Source organism: Rhipicephalus sanguineus, chromosome 5 (genome assembly GCF_013339695.2).
Source record: "Rhipicephalus sanguineus isolate Rsan-2018 chromosome 5, BIME_Rsan_1.4, whole genome shotgun sequence".
Taxonomy (NCBI): Eukaryota; Metazoa; Arthropoda; class Arachnida; order Ixodida; family Ixodidae; genus Rhipicephalus; species Rhipicephalus sanguineus.
Window position 1 is genome coordinate 174,693,914 of NC_051180.1, and position 14,783 is coordinate 174,708,696.

Consider the following 14,783-nt stretch of genomic DNA (forward strand, 5'->3'; position numbering starts at 1 on the left):
AGCGCAATAAAAAAAGTAAGCCGTACGAAAAAAAAAGCATCACCTCTTCGCTTCGAACTCGCCACCTCTCCATTCCCAACAAAGTACTCTACCAATATCTAGTTTTTTTTTCTTTATTTCCAAACATTGGGAAACACTTTCCCACCGCCGCACTGTTAGCATGCGGTTGAGATTACAAAACTTTCATTTTCACCAGAGCATTCATCAATACCAACACTTCTTCGTCATATTCCAATTTCCGAAACGCTTCGCGAAATCTGCTCACGAACTCGGTAAAGTTAGAGTTCACTGGTCTCGGATTTATGTCTCTGTTCCCTACAGCCATGTGGTTTCTCCAAATACTGTGAAGACCGATGAGAAAATGCATGTCATAGGGCACAGTGCCTTGACCTGCAGCTAAATAATGAATACCGTGTGGTGTGAGCGTTATTTTGTAAGGGTTATTTGCATAATATCCCAAAAGAAGACCGCACTCCAACAGTCTACAAATACGTGTTCTATAGATTCAAGTTTCCTACGAAGTATGGGTGTGCGAATATTCGAGTTTCGAATTCGAATCAAATAGTTCCTAATCGAATAATTCGATTCGACTTTCGAATAGATAGTTTTCGAAGTTTCGAATAATTAGACAGGACGAATATTTAAAACGCGACAAAGGCCAATGGTGCAACTTGGTTAGGGTGGGGTGGCTAAAAATAACGCTAGCATCGCCCTTCGTTAAACTTTCAGTACATTCTGGTTCAAAAGCGCGCATGTTGATCTTAAAGAAGATTCTGTCATTTCCGCACGTAGAAAAACACATTTCATTTTGAACATATTCGGCGCAACTTGGAATTCACTCAAAAAACACACTCATATTCACACACGCGTCCACTCAAGAACACACCACACACAGAGCGCTTGAGTGGAAGCGTGTGTGAATGTGAGTGTGTTTTTCGAGTGAAGGCCAAGTTCCGCCGAATATCTTCAAAATGACAAGTGGCCAACTAGCCCAACAAGATCTTTTGAGAAAAACACATGAGAAAACTGTCAAGTCCTTCACAAGTTCGCTCCCGAAACGAAGGCAGGGACTTCTTGCGTAGTTAGGTCGCATATGCCGTAAGCACCTTAAAACGACCTGACTTTGGCCTGCGAAACGCTCAGTGATTGGTCTTGCAGATAAAAATTTGTTCACGCTGGGCACTCGCCACTCCCGCACCGCACCACTCGTTCAGAAACTCCCACCGTTCCGGCGCGCAGTGAAAACACTGCTGTGAACGGGCGCCCGCAAATTTTTGGGCCCGGGGCACCCATGGCGATAAAGCACAACATTGCCGTTGTCAGATGAGCCGTATTGCGCTACCATAGGGGGAAAAAAAGCTACCTACCGTGCCTCCCTCTGTTAGGATGTTAGGAGGGGCGCTGCTGACTGGAATGGCGGCTCTTCTGTCAACATGCTTGCGCGCGCATAAAAGCTGAAACAAAAGCCACTCTCGAAGAAGTGCGTAATGGAGCGGTCAGCACACCGTAGCGTCCCTGATTTTTTCTTTGTCTTGCCGTAACTGGCGGTACACAATTATTGTAAATATACTATTCGATATTCGATTCGATATTCGAAATTTTGGCCACTATTCGACATGATTCGATTCGAATTCCATTCGAATTCAACTCGGGATGAAATTTGACTATTCGCACACCCCTACTACAAAGTAAACAATCGGTACCCCATGATAGGCACTCCCATTTTTCTTCTAGCCACGTTTGAACGGGCAAGGTGGTAGTATGCAGTTTAAAAAAAGAGTGTTTGCACTCTTCCTGGCACGATCATTCGTTTCACAGGGTTTAGAATATATTTTCACTCTTCCTGGCACCATCATTTGTTTGACACGTTTTAGAACATCTTTGCCCTGGCCTTCGCTGTGAAATATTCGGTGCAAAGGTTGTGGGAACATAATTTTTATGAAATCCGAGTTCAAATGCTTGCGTGTTACAGTACCTGAATATTCGATGCAGAAGTGGTAGTTTAAAAATCTACTTCGCGTAACTACTTCGCGTAAAATTTTACTCGTTGCGTAACATCCACCCTCCATCATCGAGACATAAAGTTGGGTGAGACATGGCTTAGCCGTAGTTGGATAACTGTTCTCAAGAAAGGATTTGTCGTGTCGCACCAGACCAAAAATCTAGAGACGAGTTACCTTAAGAATATGTTCGGCAGCTTTAATGCCCTCTGACTGAACTTGCGGAACAATTTGTTTCTGCTTGTCCTTTCATATTCTGACTGCCACACAAAAACAGCAAATACTGTATGAAATTTCTCAAAGTTGAATCTGGAGCAGCTCAGGACTTGCATGAGATAGACCAGCTTGCTCGCCAAGAACATCCTGCAAATAGCCACGCGTGCGAGGTTTGAGAGGTCACGTCCTCCACATTTGTCAGCTTGAGATTTCAATTCTTGGATCTTTGCATTCCATAATTCTTTGATGTCTGGATGGGTGCCCAATGGTACACCAAACGAAATCCCAAGTATGCGCGTCCACTGCACGCTTTCAAAAATGCGCAGCTTTGTTTCCCACTGACCATGCCATAAAAAGACACACTTATTGAGGTTTAAATTGCTGCCTGTCATGTCACAGAACTCTCGCATAATTATCATAGGAGTTGTAACACTTTCCTTTTCAGAGCCGAAGACAACAACATCATCAGCGTCAGCCAATAAACGCACTTCACACCTTCAAGCCTGAAGCCACGGACATCTGCGCTATCAATAATCCTTTTACACAGAGCCTCCAGATATATCGCGAACAAAAGAGGTGACAGGGGACAACCCTGACGCACAGAGGAGCGCACTTCAATGCTTTGAGTTAGCTTATCGTTGATAATGAGGTTAGCCGTACAGTTTTGTATGGCATCTTAAATCATTTGGTTATTAATGAGACAACTCCAATATACTAAAGAATAGAAAACAGGACATCATGACATACTCTATCAAAGGCCTTCGCTAAGTCAATTTGCAACATAGCGACTTTTCTCAAATCTGCATCACAAGTTTTGAGTATGCTACGAGCCGCGTGGATATTGGTAAATATTGACCTCCCTCTTATTCCACAGGTCTGATGCGGCCCTACTATATCGCAAAGAACACCTTGTAGCCTGCTCGCAAGTACGTTCAATAATACTTTGTCTACGTTGGTCAGCGTAATTGGTGTGTAGCCTGTTACTTTGTTAAGTTTATTCTTATCGTCGCTTTTTGGTATCAAGACTGTGTAAGCCCTTTTGAAAGATGGTGGAAGGCGTCCTGCTTGATACGCCTCCTTAAACACCCGTTCTAGTAGCGTGGCTATCTGAGGACAGAAAGCCTTGTAAAAGGCTGCTTTTTGGCTGTCAGGACCTGGCAACTTCCTTGGGTTAAGTTGTGCTATGGCCATTTCACCCTATTTAGCTGTAATATCTGCTGGTAATATTTCCGTTTTTTCGGCGTCTAATCTAGGCAAAGCGGATATGAAATTGTTCTCATTACGAGGCCTGCTCGGTACCCTACACTTAAACAGTTATTTGTAATACTCCTCAAAAGCATGCTTAATATGTTTTGCATCTCCAGTCAATTCCCCTTTATATTCAACCTCAACTATCTCATTCCTCTTAGCATACTTTTTCTCAACTGCGATAGCCCGCTTCGTAGGTGTTTCATCAGTCAAACTCATTTCCGTTCGAGCACGATCAAGCGCGGCACGGTATTTTTCCATGTTGATAGCCTCAACCTTATTTTTTGTTTCTCTTATTTCTTCCATAAATGTACCTGGCGTAACCGTCCCTGTACCTACGTATTCTTGCAGCATTTTTTTCAGGTTACTTTCTTCTTTACGCTCTTCAAAACGTATTTCTTCAGCTCGCTCTATGGCGCTCACTGTTACGGCTTTTTTAAACCCCTCCCATCGCCCACCCCATCCTCTATGACAGTTTCGATTTGATTTAGCAGTTTTTGTTCCCACGCTTTGTATAAATACATCATCTTTTAAGAGCTTTGTGTTTAGTTTCCGCGTCTCCCACTACATTTTAGGTTTCACGGTGATCTTTTTCCCAATTGTGGAGGCTACCAAACAATGGTCACTAAAGATTATGTTCAGCACTTCGTAATCTTTACAAAGTGCGGCAATTCCTTGAGATAAATAGGCTTTGTCTAACCTTGCATGAATATTGCCCTGAAAATGTGTATAATGGGGATAATGTCCTCCATTCGCATTATATGCAACATCCTCGACGAGGGCTTTTCCTATGGCCTCCCTCAGAAACACTACTGCGCCACGCTGAAAGATGTCAACCTTGCTGTAAAGGGGTGGTCAACCCATTCACGCAGCGTTTCGTTTGATATTTTGATGTCGCATACTCAAGGAAGCCGCGATCTTCATTTCCAAATCAGGCTCGCTTCTTTATTAGAGACGAACAAAGGGTTGCCGGAAACGAATGAAGCGCCCAAAATGGGAAGATCGCTAAGTTTCTTTAAGAATTCCCGTCTTAACTCCAAAAAATATCAAATGGATCGAGGAGCAGGGTACAGTGTGATGGCTGTTACTGCCGATTTTTTATAGCCGTTTCTCGCCCTTGCTAATGACCAACATGTACAGAAGCTTTTTATCCTCTTGTTGTCGGGCTGCGACCTTATCCCGTGAGGTCGCCGCCTTTAGTTTCCCCGGCGTGGGCTGGGCGACCTCCTCCCACGAAGGTCAGCAAAGGTACGTCGATTCGGTGATGACGACTGTGCAGGGGATGGAGAGCGTGACCGGTGGCCGAAGTCGGGCTAGTGATTGGGCAGCGACTCGTTATAGGGAGACCGCGTCATTGGAGGTCCTTGGAAATTAGCGTCGTCACGGCGAGCCATGTAGTCGGCGTTGGCGAGGCGACCGTCATACAACGGCCGAAGAGGGCGAAACGCTGTGTCACGGTGCCAGCAATAGCGAGCTATATGGCCAGCACCACAGCAGTTGAAGCAGAGGGGGCAGCGATCGACAGTGCGCCAAGCGTCCGTTTTCCGAAATTGCGGGCGTCCCATGGTGTCCTCTTGTGGTGGTGACCGAGGCGCGAGAAGTGATGGCTGGCGGCATGATGGCATCGGAGTCATAGGCGGACGTCTCAAGGCCTCTTGCTGAGGGTGTGACGAAGGTGCGGCTGTAGGCGGCTGGTAGTACGACGCGATAGCTCTGACAGGTGGTGGACGTCGGACAGCATCGGCGTAAGCCATCTGACACTGGTCGTAACCAGGATCAGCTACGGAGAAAGCATGCCGAATTTCGTCACGAACGACTTCGGCAATGGCCGCCACGGGTGTATCCGTTGTTGGAGTCCAAAGCTTCTGAAGTTCTTCACGAACAATCTCCCTGATCAGGTCACGCAGGGAGCTTTGATTGTCCAGAGTCATGAAGGCGGCGTTGATTGGGGTGCTAGTGCACAGGCGATCGTACTGCCTGGATCTTTGGTGCAGAGCTCGATCAATGGCAGTGGCTACCCTTATAAAATCAGCCACAGTACTTGGGGCATTGCGCACAAGTCCTGCGAACATTTGTTCTTTCACGCCGCGCATAAGGAAGCGTAACTTCTTATCCTCGGACATGTTGGGATCAGCCCTACGACACAGGGGTGTCATGTCCTCGGCAAACATTGCCACAGTTTCTTTATGTTTCTGAATTCTTAAATCTAGTAACTGTTGAGAACGCTCTCGACGATCGACGCTAGCAAAGGTGTCAATGAGCTGCTGTCGAAAATCATTCCATGTGAAGATACGGCCTTCTCGATTCTCAAGCCACGTGTGGGCGCTGTCATCGAGAGTGAAATATGCGGGGGCAAGCTTTTGTTGAGCATTCCACTGATTGATGTCGGCAACGCGTTCATAGTGGTCAAGCCAATCTTCAACATCTTCATGTGGGGCACCACTGAAGCGATCAGGTACAAGTGACTGAAGAAGAGTTACCTGTGGCGGATTGGGAGAAGAGGTGCCATGTTCAACTTGTGGCAGGCTGGTGTTGGCCATTTCCAGAGATACGGAATGCCTGGTAGTCAATTCCTCGAAGGCGGTCAGCTCAGGAGAGAGGCCTAGCAACCGCCGACTGAAGCGGTGCACGGGAGTTGTAACAGGTGACGGCGCGTCAGGACTCGATGAACGGCTCCCAGATGGAGTGTGGAGCATCAGGCAGGGTTGCGGTCCAGCACCTCCACCAGTGTCGCGGTGCACCGTAAACGGACAACCAAGACGTTTAGCAGAACAGCAAGCAGCCCGTTTTATGCGGCAGCATAGACAAGAACATATACACAAAACACGTCTTCTCCTTCGTTCAGAGTCCTGCTCCGCGAGCCTGTCCGAGCGCACATCATCTTTTTCGTTGTCTGCATTAGAGCGGGCGCGGCAATATGTAAAAACACCTAGATGTTGCTTTCAGGTAGAGTTATCCTGGGCTTGACTTTATTCTGATCCAAGGAGTCCCGCCGTCGTTCTGACGTCGACGGACAAGGACAATCTTGACTCGTGTCCAACGTATCGCCTGAGACGCTGAACGACCGCACTGAATGTGCGAATTTGTTCGCTTGGAGCCTTGCTGCCTGGAGAGAGGTCTTGAGCTCGCTGACACTGGGATCCGCAGAACCTGAGTTCGCGATAGTGGTGCAGCGCGAGCTGCGTCTACTTTGGGCGCAGGATGTCCTGGCCCCGCATCACTAGACATGCCCTGGGCAGGCGCTGTCGGCCGCTGTGTTGCAGCGCCCTGTTGCAGCACAACGCAATCGCTTCTGCTTTCCACGAACGAAAGTCGCTTCTGCTCTTCTCTGAAAGGGATGTTTTCTTTAATATTGAGTGTGACGATGCTTCTTTCTTGTTTCCATGTTGGGAAAGCTCGCGAGTAAGCAGGACGACAACCCTTGCAGCTGACGCAGTGCTGTGAAACAACTTTTCAGTTTTCAGAAGTGTGTTCACGAGAAACGCACTTAGAACATGTGGTTTGGCATCTGCAGCTCTGTGAGCCATGGCCGTACGGTTGGCAGTTAAAGCAGCGTCATGGGTTCGGTATGTATGGGCGTAGTTTGAGTCAGGTGTGACCAACCTCCGCAATGTCTGGTAGTATGCTCGATGCGAATGTCAGAACGAAGTGCTCTGTTTCGATTTCACTGTTTCCTCGTTTGATCTTTATTGTGTCGACGTTCGCGATGTTTGGTCCTTGAGTGCATTTGGGAGTTCTTCACGCATATATTTTTGGCCATCGTCGGAAATGACGTCTCGGACGCTGATTATTGATCGGTGAGGGCTAATTGCTACTGGAATGTCTACGAAGGGTGGGATTGTTGAAAGGTTCTCGTACTGGTGTTGATAGAGCACTTCCAAAAGAAGGTTCCCGTTGGCTAGCCTCTTTATTTGATATCGTCGTCCTAAGGTATCTGTTAGGGTTCTGGCGACTTTGAAGAATGGAACGTGTCTTGCAGTTGTTTGCGACTGCTCACTGTGAATCACGTGGAATCTAGGGAAAGTATTGGTTTTGTTCCTGAAGAACTTAGCTGTCACATCGGTGCACGTCCTCTTCTGAGGGTTGCGATCAGGTGAAGAAAGTGAAGTGACCATCAAATTTTTATGCGTTTCAGCGGCGGTACCAGCGTCCCACAACGGAGCCCAACAAGGGGACAGGGCAGGATCTCGCTAGCAAGAGTTGTCTGCGCCAGATGTATACCGCGACTATAACTTAATATGGCTGAACTCTGGCTGGTTAGCCGCACAAGGTTAACCCCTTGCCGCCGAGAAAAGAGGAAATAAACAGAAGATAGGAGTCAAAAGTGGGAGAGAAAGGCGAAGATGTGGGGAGAGAGATAGGAAAAGGCGACTGCCAATTTCTCCTGGGTGGGTCAGCTCAGGGGCGCCGTCTACGTGCAGCCGGGGCCAAGGAGGTATGTCGCCTCTGCCGGGGTGCCTCAAAGGTTCTAGCACCTAGCGTCGTCTCAAGCCCCAGGATCGTATCTTTCTCGGACATGGCTACACCACGCACAGCGAGGCCCGGGAGGGGGTCGAAACCTCCCGTTGGCTCGGGCCCCTGGTGACACGGCTCACCAAACGCCTGCTTGCGCAGACGCCCCTGAGGGTGCCCAAGTGATGCACCAGATCCAAAATACTCAGGACACTTGTGTAGTGGGATTATTCGCCACAGCACCAAAGTCTAAGCGCGTTTGCACGACGCTTGTGTACAAGTTCAATGGGCACTTTCTGTCACTACACCATGTTTTGTACAAGAAGATATTCGTAATTTTCATCGTTTTTAAGCACCTGCTTTAAGGTATATTGTGTAGATAATTGTCGTCCACTTCAAATCAAGAATAATGTCCAAGAACTTGTGTTCTTTGTTTACAGGAACAAGCTGCCTATACAATTCGATACCAAGAACAGGGCCGCGTTTCTTGAGAATATGTCACGTTGACTTTTGAACGGATTGAGATTAAATCCATTGTCGATCACCCATTTCGACACCTTGTTCACACCAACCTGCGCTTGTCTCTCACAGATTGCGAAATTGCTTGCTTTAGAAACAGAACTTCAGCGCAAATGAAGACGGACCACAAAGACTAGAAAGACAAGCACTGGCGCTTGAACATTATCTGCACATTATTCATACGTGCATGAGCAGAATGAAACATGGTATGTTAAGCTGATGAGCGCATTGAGTTCATTTTAACAATAAGAAAGGTACAGCGATGTACACCACCTTGCGGTACCCCAATTAGCTAAATAAATGGCCTGGATAGAACACCGCGATACGGACAAGGAATGCCCGTTCGGGTAGGTAGCTCTTCATGATCTTCAGCAAGTTACCGTGGATACTTATGTCTGACAGATCTCGGAGATTGCCGTAACACCATTTGGTGTCATATGCTTCTTCCGTGTCGCGGAATATGGAGACATTATTGTTTTCTTATAAACGTGCCCCGAATGAATGCTTCACTGCGTCAAGATAGTCAACAGTGAACCGACCCACGCTCAAGTAGCAATGATAAGGAACAAGCAGTTTCTTTGATTCCAGAAAATTCAAAAGACTTCTGTTTACCATTTTCTCGAACAGCTTACACAAGCAACGGCTATTGGACCGTAGCTTGTAACTGAAGAGGGGTCCTTGCCTTCCCTTAAAACAGGGACCACAATAGCCTCCCTCCACGTGAACAGAGAGTACCTGGCTGCCCAGACAGTCCTCTAAAAGGCAAGTAAAGTGATTTTTGTGTCATCATGGAGGCGCTTGAGCATATCATACAGAATTCTTTCAGCTCCCGGTGCTGCGCTGTGGCATGCGTTCATGGCAGCCCTAAGCTCAGTAATATTAAAAGTAGAGTTGCATCTTGCGGTTTTTCTGGGCCTAAACTGGAGTGTTTTGCGCTCTGCCATTTCCATGTATTTTAAGAAAGATTTTCAGTAGTGTACGGAACTCGAAACCCGCTCAAGGTGCTCGCCAAGCGTGTTGGCCTGGTACTCCAGCGTGTCTCCTTCATTCACCGAGGGCAAGAGATGGACTTGACGCTTAAGAGTTTTGAGACCATTCCAAACTTTTTTCTGCGAAGTAGGTGTTAATGGGGGACAGTAACCTGACCCAGCTCTCTCTTCTTGCCTGACGTCGTATTCGGGGGCCCAGCCACTTTTTTTAATTCCACGACATTCTCTGCATTCGTTCAGGTATCGGCGCAGGATACCCCATGCTCTACTCTGCTTCTTACGCGCATTCATAAAGCCTTCGTTCCGCCAGGAAACACGTCTTCTGCATGAGTGATCGTTTGTTTGCGGTATAGGCCTTACCGCGGCATCAAGAACTAAAGCGCTGAAAAATGCTACTGCGTCATCAATGCTGAGACTAGTTACAAGATTACGAGATAAACTTGTTGATTCTTTAAAGTTCATCCACTTAGCGAATGCTATTTTCCATTATGGGATATGCGGGGGGCAGTCTTGTTGTGTTATTAGGTTTAGTGTTGCTACAATATTAATTCTTGGCCACATTCCATTCTAATTCGGCGAAAAGAGGACCACGATCCATTCTAACTCGGCGAAAAATATGCGTTATGATGGACATTGCATTAGGTGCGCTCTTTTTTAGTAAAGACGCACGCTCCATAACACAGAAGAAACTGCTCCAATGGTTGGCCTCTCGCATAGGAGCGAGTGTCATCCCACAGATTGTTGTGTGCCTTAAAATCGCTAGCACCAGTTCAGGGTGCGGGGAGCTGATGAATAAGATGAGAGAAATATGTGCGGTTCAGTTTAAAGTTGGCGGTATACATATGAAGTGCACAGTGAATAACTTGCTAAACAGGATAACGAGGACTGACACTGCTTCGAGTGCCGTCTTAAGAACACCAGGTTGGCAAGGCATATATTCATAATAACTGCTACACCACCGGACGAAGCAGTGGCCTCGGCACCGTCCTTGCTAATCACAGCATATTGGCGCAGAAGGCGAGTTTGTGACGACTTCAAATGCGTTTCCCGGACGCACATTTCTGTAGTAGTTCTTTAACGTCATCAGGATTGTGGAAAGACCTCTACCTCTTCAGTGCGATTGCGGTCGACTGGTTGAGACTATTTGGTATATAGGTACGCGGTTTAAATTGAGAACCCTGTGAGCAGGGTGACTGGCGCGGACACCATCGTGCAGCCCATTACACATCAACCGCCGCAGGCGGAGTGTAGCGAGACTGACTCGCTAACCGGAAGACCACGAAAACCAGTGCATGGGCGTGTTCTACAACAACCAAAGCACGACGGCACACAGTACTGTGGCGCCCGCGGGTGGCCGCCACGGAACCTGTCGTCTCGCCAGTGTCATTCCTTCGTCCTCACACTCTCCTCGCTATTGACGTCTTTTATTTTCGTTGCGCTCCGCGTTCGCTTTCTTTTGTCCTCGTTCGCTCGGCCTGTTATGATGACGCGTACTCCGCTCAACGCAGGAACAGGTGCCTAAGAGCTGCGCTGTAGAACATGTTTATGAAGGGTGAACTTGTACCCGCAAAACTAGATGCTAAATCTATTATCCCGCTTGAGCGTTTCACACACAAACTGTCCCTTTGAGCAGTGCGTGTCCTCTTCTTACATGCCTCGCATGTCAACCCACTTTCTCGTGCCCGTTCGCGAGAGGTATGCGTTGTGCTCTCATAAGAAGCGCGAGCAGGGAACACGCGCAAAAGATTAACAAGAATGCAGATAAAGGAGCCCACCTTGTGGCTCATATTAACACTTGTTGCAATTGTGAGGCACGATTTGAAGGGACGTCGATCCTTGGCAGGAGCCACAATGAGCATGCGCGGCTAGCTTTAGAAGCCTATCATATCAGAAAAAGGGCCCATCTTTGCATAAGCGACACGTCTCTTTCTCTGCACTCATGTGAGTTTGATTTCATTTCATCGCGTATGTAATACACTGTTTCATTGTTTCCACTCTGTTTCACGTTTGTTTTTATGTTGATTGCGTGGCGCATGTGCGGTAAGGCTGCCTTGGAGGTATATATGCATTGACAATCGGCGTAATAAAGTCAGTTGATAGCAGCGCTTGTGTGTGTCGTTTCTTTCTTTGTGGTGCGTCTTTGCGTTTGCGCTGTAAATTTACTTCTAGGATTATGAGCCAACTAGGCCCAAAAGAAGTTTTACTGATGAGGCATTGCAGACGCTAACACAGCGGCTCGCTGGATCTCATCGTATAAAAGTCCTTGCGGCAGTCTCTGTTTCGCTCTCTTTCGACCTCGGTTACTCTATCGCTTACGCCGACGGGCGCCTGAGACCTACGCTCTAAAATCACGAAACTCGATCTCACACTACATAAAACTTTCGCTTGCTCTATCGATAATTGCTTTAGCGTTTACGAATGCCCGCACCTAATTATAACGCCTAAACTGCAAGCAACGAACACAAAGTTGAACAAAAATGTGAAGATATTCGCCTAAGTAAAACAGGGACAGCTACCAATCAAATAATAAATTTTACACGAGGTACACCCAAAGTGCCCAGTTTTCTCGAATGTGCAGCTTCGTGTACATGGGAGACACTATAGAGTTTCCTGAATGCCTCCGAGTGCGCTGTAGAGTATCCAGCCACGCCTCACAGTATTGCCAGCTCCTTTCAGCGCACTGAGGGGCACTGAAAACGACGTACAATGAGTCTCAGTGTTTCCCCGTCCCGCTGCAACATACTGGGACTCACTGTACAGTGTTTGCAAAGCCTCCCAGCATTCTGAAATGCACTTGGAGTGAATGGAAACGCTGTTTTGGCCAAAGGAAATAGGCCGTCATGAAGACGTCAGAAAAATCCAGATTTTTGACGCCATCATGATGTCATGGTGACGCCAAATTACGTGACGCCACATCACGCTATCACAAGACATCATCGCTTGGTCAAAGGTGGGCCGATCGCGTAGGTGACGTGCGAAAACCTTGCAACACCTCCGATCCTGGCGGATGCGCAAAACCACGCCAAGTGAAGAAAGCTTTTAGAGGGCTGCGGGGATCGATAAACACATCGGCTGAGAAGAAAAACAGAGCTGAAGATGTAAGATAACTAGATGGTTTGGCCATCGAGTCCTTTAAATAGAATGCATAAAGGGCCCTCTTAGGCTTTGTCTTTCTAGTCACCTTCCGCGGCTCCGCAATACGGCGAAAAATTCATTTATTTATTATTGCCAAAAAGATCTTGCAGAAAGCGGATTACATACGGGGTATTCTGGTGTATCACAATGCAGAGTAAAATAACGAATTGATAAATTGATGCTTCGCTGGGCAATTTCGTGCACTCATTAACCAGACCCTAGTGGCAAAATGTTGACTTGACCGCCTGCGATATTTTTGCACGCCATTAGGAAATAAAATATGAACTGCGGTCTTAGTCACTTACCACCGATAACTGCCGTGGCATCATCACCGTATAGCAAACTTGGGTTGTTGAAGATGTCATGCCCGTTGCGGACGACCTCTTGTGGAAAAACGAACTTTGGATGAAGAGGTAGCACGAGGTTGTAGGTGAGGCCTCTCGTGGAAACGTCGTAGGCGCTATCAGACCTAAACTCGATGCAAATGATTTGTTCTATGGCCTCGTTGTATTTATGCCATTCCATTAGATGGGTGATCGTTTCACAGCACTTATGTGCCACTGCACTTGCATCCAGAAGCGGTATTGGTCCATAGCGTGGGTGTTCGTCTGAAAGCGAGTAATACCAAGAATACGATGAAAACACATTGTCTTGCAGGTTATACGAGCTCAATCACATATATTTCATCACTTCTTTACTATGTGTATTCCACGGCTAGCATTGATAATATAGCGGTATGTAACATGGCAATCTGCGACTAAATTGTGTAATAAATGACCGCGGCTCTGTTTATCGCTTTGTACCGCTATTGAGCATTCACATTTAGCTAAAACTGTAGCGTTGTGCAGCAATTAGCCAGAAGAGAATCAGATATTTCACACATACTGTATAAAGTCTGTTTGTTCGGCCACCGCTTTAGGGTCGTCTGTTTAGCACTTACCTTTTTGTCAGAACACCACCCGTTTGTGGTAAATGGCTGCATAGCACAGCTGCTCTATCGCAGGTGCTTCAGTTTCACTTTCACGTCATGATTCGGCCTAAAAAACCCACAGACAAGGACGCTAAGCAAATATAATTTACATTACTTGTATGTTTTACCTGTAATGTAATAATTACGACATACTTGGAAAGGAATTCAAGTGGATAAAAAATCAACTTGCTTCATTTAGAGTCCGAACCTACAACCATGACCTAACGCGTTCGACGCTCTACCAATGGAGCGACAAACGCGGTTGCTTTCCCATCCTCATTATTTGTTATTTTTGTTTCTGCGTTCCTGGAAGTGTTAGCAACTGTCGCTCGCTTTTGTAACGGCAAATGTGTAACACTTTCCTTGTTGCCAGCTGGCGTCCAGAAGCAAGAGATCTTATTACGAGCTTAGAGTAGCAGCTAAACTCTCATATGCTGCCTAACGCTGAAGACTGACAGTACGACACCCTCTCAATGAATGAACGAATCAGGCGGGATTGATCGAGGGCTTGTTTTTTTTTTATAGACACAACCTCATGAAACCAACAGTCAAAAGGCTTTGTAAAAAACGAAAGTATATGGGATATTACATGCATGTTTTAAGTTTAAACACTAGCATTGTAATTACGACACCAATGAAAAGAAATTACAGTGGATGAAAAATGAACTTCGCAGAAAAGAGCACAGAAAGCCTCAGGCCCGTTGCCGCTTTCACAGTCTTCGCCAAAGCTGTTACCCTTCGCTGTAGTGAAATCAGATATCAAGGGTTACTAGGGCGGCAGCTTCATGGTAATGTTCCCGAGCTAATTATCTCTGTCGTATGGCCTTTGTCACATGCAGTGCTGGGAAGTATCTAAGATACATGTATGTTAGATACGGTTTGGGTATCTTGTATCTGTATCTCGTTACGTCTGGCAAGACATGTATCAGTATTTGTATTTCCGATACAATGAATAATGTATCGTGTATCTTAAGATACAAGATACTGCGATCGCAACCCCAGGGTGCGAAACAATAAACGTTGGTTGAACTCCGCTGCTCAAGCCGATACTGCTCCCACTAAGCCACCACATTAAAACTGAAGACAGTGACATTATTTTATCTTTTCGCAAGAGTTTTCCAGCGAGGGTGGACGATGAACTCTGAGCGTCCCTACAGAGGGAACAGAGCCACGTGGTGGCACTCGCGTCGTCTCGCCAGACAAACATGCGAACTTCTACGCTCAGAGGACCTTTGTTTCTGCGGTTTCTTTTTT